The sequence below is a fragment of the Glycine max genome, chromosome 18 (genome assembly GCF_000004515.6).
Source record: "Glycine max cultivar Williams 82 chromosome 18, Glycine_max_v4.0, whole genome shotgun sequence".
Taxonomy (NCBI): Eukaryota; Viridiplantae; Streptophyta; class Magnoliopsida; order Fabales; family Fabaceae; genus Glycine; species Glycine max.
The window spans coordinates 28,905,936-28,912,823 of NC_038254.2; the positions used below are offsets into that span (position 1 = coordinate 28,905,936).

The window sequence follows — 6,888 nt, forward strand, 5'->3', positions numbered from 1 at the left end:
GCTTGAAAGATATCTTGGTCTTTCTGGATATTCAAACATACCTTGAGAATAGGAAAGCAAATATAAGAACAAGCTAGCATCTCAAATGAATCATCACTTCCTATCCCTCCCCTTTTCAACCAAGTTATCACTATAGTAGAAACTCTTTAAATTAATACTTGGTAAATTAATAAACTCTCTAAAATAATAAATTTGTTCAGTCTCGACTTGGGCCAATGTAAAAAATTGAAAAACTCGATAAAATAATAAGATAATAATTTTTCGTGAGATCCCTTTATAATTTTCGATCCCAAGAAAATCATAAATTAATAATTCATAGAAACTGAAAAATATATATTACACTCTATTGAAATATGATTCAATAGTTGTCTGTTTTTCTTTAAAGTTCAAGTCTATTTGGAGCTCATCTCTAACTTTTCTTATTGCATCCAATAGCTCAGGTGTTGTATTTTTGTATTGTATCATAAAGTTGTGAAGAGTGTTCGACGCCATAAGCGCTTCCTTTCGCGTAACAGGCTCCAAAGACACCGTATCTGCATTGTTCTCAATGATAGTACCCACAATATCTTCAAAACTCTAAGCCTCCGAACATGCTTCATTTTCACCTGGGTAGTTCATTAGATTGTCGATATCCATTTATTACGATAGCCACATTGGTTGATCATAGTCTCGAGGTCTTGAGTTTCTTCATCAAAAGTGGATTCATCCAAATTTCTTGCAACGTCACTAGCTGAATGAATTTTACAGTGTCGAAAGCAATTCGCTATTGTTTCTTTTCGAACATCTATCGTCCAAGCTGGGATTGCCAAATTGATAGCATCAAGGGCATTTATCTTCCCTAGATCAGATTGTCCCACCTCATAACCTTCCAATATTTTGCGATAAAACCTTCTACGATAATGCATCTTGAAAGCTCTTATTATCCCAGCATCGCAAGGTTGAATTTTTGATGTCATGTTGGGTGGCAAGAAGAACAACTCAACGTTTCTTAGCCCTTCAATATTTCTTGGATGTGCTGGACAATTATCCACCACAAGTAGAACTCTTCTACCATACATCAATTGGTCAAATGAACAAACATTGTAACATCCCAATTTTTGTAATCTAGATTAAAAATTATTGTTATTTATAAATAAATAGAGTTTTAGAAAAATGATGAGATTTTATAAATAAATAAATTAGGAGATATAATTATTAATTAAAATAATGATTTGAGAGAAAATAAAAAGGGTATTTCATTTATTTGTTTGATAGAAAATAAAATAGAGTTTGTTTTTATAAAATAAATAAATAAAAAAATATAGAGCAAATAATAGGCTGAATACCCTATGTATAAATAGTTATGTTAAGTCAGGTGCCTTTTTTGGCCTCATTTTCGTTTTTCCCCTTCTCCTCTCAAAACCCTTTCTTTTTCCCGTAGCCCACCAAACCTGTCTCAGAAAAATGACGATCTCGGACTGGTTCACCGTTGGATCGTCGTGAAATTTGAGTACCACGTTTGCAACCGAATTTCGAACATTCTCACCGTTGGGAATTTCAAAATAATATATGAGCTTAGAGGTAAACCCTTTGCATTATAACATTTTAATTTCCCACAGAAACCCAAAACTGTCTCGGTAAAACTACGATCTCGGTTTTGTTAACCGTTGGATTTTCATGAAATTTGGATATATTGTTCCAAATTCAATTGCGTACACTTCCATCGTTGGGATTTTCGAGATAATATTAGTGGAGGGAGAAAAAGGAATCGCATGAAGACAGTACAAGTGGAGGTTTCAATCTCTTCTTCGTCTCTCTGACGTTTGGGAATTCTATCGGAGCAGTCGGAGGAATAACTAAAGGAATCTCAGGGAACTGCTAGAGATGTTACTATCGCTGGCTGAAGACACGTGAGTCCGCTCAGAGGTAAGGGATGAGTTATTCACAATTGGGGGTTAGTGAGAACATGTGTAGGGATCCTTAGAGAACTAAATTTGGGTTTATTTTAGGATATTTATTGAATTATAATTTTTCTTTATGATTATGAATGCAATATTATTGTGTTCTATGTACCAATTGATGTCCTGATGAGAATTGATTGATAAACTTGAGTGCTCTTGATGTCTTTGTGTTTAACCCATGATTTTGATTAATGGATTTTGATACAATTGTGAGAAATTATTTTAGAGGCTTTACATCCCATGTTGTGATAAAATCTTTTGTATAAATTGTTATGTTGAGGTTATGAAATGATGATTCAAACTGTGAGTATGTGATAAATTGAACATGTGACGGATGATGAAATACATGTGTATTGAGATGAGATGTGTGAATTGAGTTGTGAACTATAAACTGTGCAATCACACAATTGTAAGACCCTTTAAGGACGACGAGTATTGTGATGGGATCCACTGTGGGAACCCGACGAGTTAAAATGATTTTGAAAACAATTGAGTAAATGTGTGTATTGCATAGTTCATAGATAAAGTGTATATGATTCATGAGGTGTGATAACATGTTAAATTGAGATTATACCATTGTGATTGGGATTAAGTGTATGTGATAAATTGAGTATGTATATGATTGAGATATATATGTGCATTGAAGTGTTGTGTGCATTGAGTTGTGAACTATGAATTGTACAATCACACGATCATAAGTCCCTTCAAGGGCGACGAGTTAATGCTGAGTCCCTTTTAGGGCGACGAGTTGATGCTAAGTCCCTTTTAGGGAGACGAGTTGATGTTAAGTCCCTTTAAGGGCGACGAGTTAATGATAAGACTCTTAAAGGACGACGAGTTAAAATTATTTTGAGAACAATTGAGGAGTCGTGTGTTTTGTACAGTTCATAGATAGAGTCTGTGTGCTAAAATGTTTTCTGGGTTGGACCTGAATCAGGAGGGAGTGGCCCTGACGGACTCTTTGGAGTGTATGCCTTGGGGGTCACACGGTTTGAGTGCTCCTTTAAGCCTATGTTGATCCCATACGGTTGGAGCATTCTCGCAAAGCACTGTGACCCTGACTGGTCTCCCTATGATATTACCTAGTGAGAGTGACTTGACTTATTATTGTGTGGTTTGCCTTGTCATGTACTCCTAAGCGCCCGACAAGGTTTTTCACTGACATGGTACCACATTGCATATAGGCTTGAGTCTTAGCATAACTGTCACATACACTTGCTAATTGTTTATTATGAAATTGATGTGTTATTATGTCTTGATCGGGGTGTGTGATTCCTGTGTATAGTGATTGATGATTGAAAGGTGTGATTGATGGATGAAAAGTGTGATTGATGAATGACAAAGTGATTAAATAATGTGAGATATGCTAAGTAAATTGTATTTGGCTACTATATGTTGTGTTGTTTCTCTCTAGTAGTTAGAAATGTGATAACTCACTCCCGGTTTGCTGTTTATGTTTGGATCCTGTGATGATCTTGAACTTTGTGTTCGGGGGAGCAGATGAATAGGTGGATGACTATGAAGAACCTCATGCTAGAGGACATGGGAACACCACACTCTGATAGGATGTGACATTAGGATATAGGTTCTATATTAATTGTATGAGACTTAGATGACCTTCTTGTTAGACAAGTGGCCTCAGATATCTTAAGAAGGGGGGGTTGAATTAAGATATTACAAACTATTTCCCCAATTAAAATTCTATCAAGTTATAAATTCCCTTAATAATAAACTTCTTAAATATTGATTCAAATAGAACAATTTGAATATGAATATAAAACAATAATAAATAAAGGAGTTTAAGGGAAGAGAAAGTGCAAACTCAGATTTATACTGGTTCGGCCACACCCTTGTGCCTACGTCCAGTCCCCAAGCAACCCGCTTGAGAGTTCCACTATCTTGTAAATTCCTTTTACAAGTTCTAAACACACAAGGACAATCATTCCTTTGTGTTTAGAATTCTTTTACAACAAGAGACTCTCGGTCTCTTAATCCCTTTTCAGAATAAAGAAGAAGAGAAGAAGAAATCTCTCTTGAAAGAGATAGATTGAACAATTTGAGCACTCAAATAATTCCTTATTGAATCACAAGTGTTTTGGCCAAGGAATTTGTAAGAGGATAAAACGATTTTGCTTTTTAAGAGGATAAGACCTTTTTGTTCAGAAAACTCTTAGCAAATTCGTGTCTCAAGTCACATATATATAGGCCTTTGATGGCCATTCAAAAACCAAATGAAAAGATGTGACTGTTGAGAATATTTTCTGAAAATCTCCTCTGGTAATCGATTACAGTATGTGTGTAATCGATTACAAGCTTTAAAATTTGAATTAAAACGTTCAATAACTGCTGGTAATCGATTACCATATATGTGTAATCGATTACACAGTGCAAATTTTGAATTCAAATTTTAATAGCTGTTGTAAATCATTTTTGGCCACTGGTAATCGATTACATCCTCTGGTAATCGATTACCAGAGAGTAAATCTCTTGAAAAAGACTTTTTAACTTAAATTTCTTGGCCAAACCTTTTGCTACTTCAATTAGAAATTCCCTTCCTATTTAATATACCCTTCCTAAGACTCTAGAGACTATCTTGATCATCCATCTTGAATATCTTTAATTTCTTTGTCTTGAATAAAGCTTTGAGAAACATGTGATCCTTTGGCATCATCAAAACATTCAGCTTGATCCTTTGTCTACACTTCTTTGAGTCGAGATGACTTTATTATTTATTTGGACAAGTTTGAATATGATGTAAAAGAAAGTGAATGTGAGCCTTTTACCCATTTGAAAAGCTTGTATTTAAAAATGTTTTAAAAATACTTTTAATTAATATTTGAATTTTTATTCTTTTATTAATATATATGTGAGGGGTAGAGGGTGTCACAAACTTATTCATCAAAAAGCACACTAGTCATCCATGCTTTTTTTGTTAGCTCGATACTGACAATCCAAGTTATTCATGTTGACATTCTTGAAGCAACAAGACTTTGCATATTTCCCAATAATCCATAGAGGGATATTTTCAAAGCCATCATCATTGCAACAAATAACTACCGTCAGCCTTTCTTTATCTTGCTTTCTTCCTTCAAGTTGTTTTGTTGCCAGTGAATGATCAGCTTGTAGCCTATAAAACAACCCAGTTTCATCCATATTGAAAACATCTTTCATAGGGAATTGATTAATTTTCTCCCGAATCGATACCAATTTTTGCTCCATGTCTTGTACATGAACAGACCCATTCTCGCCAAAACGACGAAATGACTTTATGCCATGTCGGTGCTTGAATTTCCCAAGCCATCCTATAGAGAAGTTAAAATCTGAATCATCATGAGGGTACACGAGTTTCATTATATCTCTTGCCTTCTGCAAAATTAATTCTCCTGTGATATTCACACGTTCTTGATGCTGGAGAAACCACTCATAAACAACCTTCTCCATGTCAGGATATTTTGCTTGTTTGTGTCTTTTGATCTCTGCTCTTCCCTTTTTTATTTCAGCAGAGAGATAGTCATCTGACCACTTAAGTGTGTTTGATATTGTTCCTTGACTAACTTTCAACTCAAATTTCCCTCAAGTCATCTCTGCAAGTCTTTTTGTGTGCTTGCAGGATTATCTCTCTTGTACTCACACAACTCCTTACGTATTTGATCTGACATAGTTGATTTTGCAACACCTTTTAGATGAGAAACCATCTTGTGAGATATGGTTTGAATACTCTAACACATTCATGTAATTTATATATGCCAAACTTGCTTAAGAATACATTGAACACATTTGTTCCTCTTGTTTACATTTACTGTACTTCAAAAGTCATTATTGATTTCCAATGCATATGAACACAATAGTTACTAATTTACGTTGAGTCCCAAGGTTCGCCGCAACATAATTCTAAGAGGCATAGACTAATTTGCCTTTTTGTTTGGTATGTACAGTATAATTACTTAAAAACTCTTTAAATTAATAGTTATTAATTTATCGATAAATTAATAACTCTCTAAATTAATAAATTTCTCCGATTTTGACATTATTAATTTATAGAGTTTTAACTGTACTTCTTATACCAAGATCCCAACTTATAAAATCTACAACAACTCTGTACAATTTATAACATAATGTACATAACTCAGACATTCATTTATTCACAAAGAACTTGTTTCCTTTTTCTTTTTCTTTTCCATACAATAATTAAATATTTAATTTACCTTAATACCTTCATTTAAAAATAGAGTATTTTCATCACATTAACCACCAAATGACAGGAATCCCCAACAAAACACCTTTGCTCCCTTAACCTAAGGTAAGGTAGGAAAATTTTATCCTAGGTTAGTGTTCCAACAAAATATGAAGTGTTTGGCTCAAAAGGGCTTGCAAATGATAAAATAATATACATTGGGATAGCTTTTTGGCAAGTGGCTTAAAATGTATAGAAAGAAAGAATGCCTAAATCATATCCATGAATCATATGTTATGACAATTAAAAATTCATGCAAAATTAACTATAGAACATATCAATGAGGACACTCAATGTAAAATCTGTGATTGCACACATTCACTAATGCTTAAGGCCTGTTTCCATGTTCAAATCAAATTAGTGTTTTGAAAGTTGTTCGTTATCAAGTCCATGCAAAAACATCTAAATTCATTTGGTTATTTGGGAAAGCCATTAATTGTTTTTCATTCTCAATGTTTCCAAACAATCACTTTGTTGTGTTCTAATCCAATCAAAAGTAAGTTTCAAAAACACCGGTTGTTGATTCTTTCCAAAGCATGTTATGTCCAAGAAAAAATTTATGTAGTCCCAAAAAGAGTTATATATAATCTACAACTACACTAAGTGAACAAAATATATCAATGCACATGTAAATCAGTCAAAAACACAAACTTGCGTAAGTTTCCAAGCAAAAATCCAAAACAGTAAATAAAGTAATAAAGTTCTAAATTTTAA

The 6,888-nt window shown here is 33.8% G+C and overlaps 1 pseudogene; it reads right to left on the reverse strand.

The window, feature by feature from the left end:
- Positions 1-336: 336 nt before the first annotated feature.
- On the reverse strand, positions 337-5,635 carry LOC100811775 (CENP-B homolog protein 2-like; annotated as a pseudogene).
- Between the last annotated feature and the right edge of the window lie 1,253 nt (positions 5,636-6,888).